Source organism: Engraulis encrasicolus, chromosome 19 (assembly GCF_034702125.1).
Source record: "Engraulis encrasicolus isolate BLACKSEA-1 chromosome 19, IST_EnEncr_1.0, whole genome shotgun sequence".
NCBI classification, from domain to species: Eukaryota; Metazoa; Chordata; class Actinopteri; order Clupeiformes; family Engraulidae; genus Engraulis; species Engraulis encrasicolus.
The window spans coordinates 12,412,265-12,414,764 of record NC_085875.1 but is presented as its reverse complement, the minus strand read 5'-3'; positions in this window follow the sequence as shown (position 1 = coordinate 12,414,764).

Here is a 2,500-nt window from a genome sequence, read left to right as displayed (position 1 = left end):
GACCGAGACAGACAGACAGACAGACAGACAGACAGACAGACAGACAGACAGACAGACAAACAGAGAAACAGTGAAAGAAAGGGTGGGAGAGTGAGAGAGAAATAGAGGGAGAAAGAGATGGATAGATAGAGTGTGTGTGTGTGTGAGAGAGAGAGATGTCTGGTGTCTGTGTTTGCATGTCTGTCTGGTGTCTGTATATTAGCATGTTTGACAAGCCACAAAACAAAAAAGGCCACAAGTAGCCCGGGGGCATACTGAGTTCGTCATAGATTATGATAGTGCACATTCTAAGCTTTACAATATGATAAAATATTGTTTTAAAGGGTAACGTTTAGGTTAAATTTATAACTAAATATATACTGGATGTTGTCAGGAGAGGTGTTTTGAAACATATATGTGAAATTCACAGTCTATAACAAAGCCAAACTGCAATATTTTTATGAAAATGTATCATTTTACAGCTACTTCTGAAGTATTGGGCTCCTCACTGGCAGAGCCTCTATGACGTAGATAGAGGGAGTCCAACTAAAGTTCTGGCTCAGCTCTCGCTTGTGGATGTTGGCTTACCAACCATTTTGGTTCTAGTAGAGAGGCTGGGAAAAGTGGACAGTTATATTGTATGTGGGCTATTGAAAATGGTCTATTACTGTGTTTGTGCATTGTGTATTAAAAAAGACAGATCAGCGGGTCTATCGGTTTATCTAGAATATGAAACTGTTCTGGGTATCCGCGCTGTCTGTGGCCATGCGTAATTTGCGATTATAAACAGGGGGGCGATATCTAGGCCTATCTCTCCTTTGCTTTCACATGAGAGATGCATTTCATAGGCAAATCTAAAATAGTCTCAAAGTAGACCATTACATAGGCTACTTAGAAATAGCGACTACTTTAATATTTTTTCCCAAAAACGGCATTTGCCGTGGAATAACGACATGCCTGCCGCCTATGCGCCCTCTGTCCATGGTGCTGAAACCGCGGCACTACTCCTATGTGAAGCGCGTTACAGTTTCACGAGGGGGTTGGCTTACAGGCTACAAAAAGACCAAACTATATAATAGGCTATGGTTGAAGGCCCTACCCTTTGCCGACAATGATGAGAAATAATATGGTCACTCACTGTGAGTGGCATTGCGTCAAACGTTTCCTACTCGGTGCAAAACAATAACTCATAGCACCCGAGAAAAATGCCATGTTGTAAAAATGGCATATAGTCTATTTTCAATTTCAGTTCACTGCTCAGTAGGCCTATTACATGAAACTTCAATAAAGCTCATCCACATGCACGTCACAAAACAATAAACCAGGCGGCGGGACTTTCGATTATATTCCCTCCAAAAATGTCGGCACGTCACAAAAAACAGTTATTTGCATTGTCCGTAATTATGCCAAACTAAAAAAGTATTCCCGTAGGCTAGAAGAAATCAAGTCTTCAGCTGCTATAATCCTCGTTACAAAACTGAAACAAAAATGGCAGCACAAATATTACCTATATAGCCTACCTATTTTTGCATTGCGAGCTGTCCACGTGTGTGGTGCTAGGGGCGAAATGTGCACTGGCAGCACTCGTCGTTGAGTTTGGGAGATGTTTAGTGGGAGTAGGCCTATTTGAATGTGTAAAACACGTTGGACATGCTGGGCATTTTCAGTAGGCTATGCTTGGGGAAGTAGATCGATTATTATTTGCATGCGTCATTGTTTCACCGTCGCCCTTGCATCAGCATGCCAACGTTAGGCTACATTTGCCAAACTAACGTTGATGTGGTCCTGACATTTTGATGAATAGCATAATATCTCTACAAAATCGGGAGTAAATTGAATTGAATTGAAGTCTCCCAACAGGTCTTGCCAATCCATGAGGATACGGAAAATCTAGCACACCACACGCGGAGAAAGCGTTCCTTTGATAGAGAGGATACCTGCGTCTTTGTAAAGTGCTGCGCGCACGTTTGAGTGCCGGTTTTACAAATTACGGGGATAAACATGCCAGGTCCAAATTACTAACAGGAAAAGAGGGACGATGACAAAGGAGATGAATCGCCAGGAAGAAAGGGATGATCTTTCTCGCAGAGCAATGTTGTCTGCAAGAGCGAGTCTCGCCTGGTTTTGTGTATGGTTACGACACGAAACCCACCACTTTACCAGCTGGCTATCAGCAATCGCCGCAAGAATCAAACCTGTTTCAAATCCTGGTCATCTCTCGTGAGTGTAGGGTACTGCATATAGGTTAGTTAAAACATTGCTACGACCCAATTTGGCACACTGTCCACTCCATGCGCAAAAGACACAACGTCGGAAGGGATTCGGTTACTGACAGAAAAGAGGTACGAAGCAGTCCTCAACTTCAGAAAAAAAGATGGAAATGTGGATATGCTATGTAGGCCTGGAGAAAGAGGTTTACTCTCTCCAGCAGTTAAATACCTCAGGAATTTGAATCGTCATGAGAGTGCATTTCTATTTAGGCTACTCTCAATGTGAGAGTGCCACAAGATGTAAACTTAAA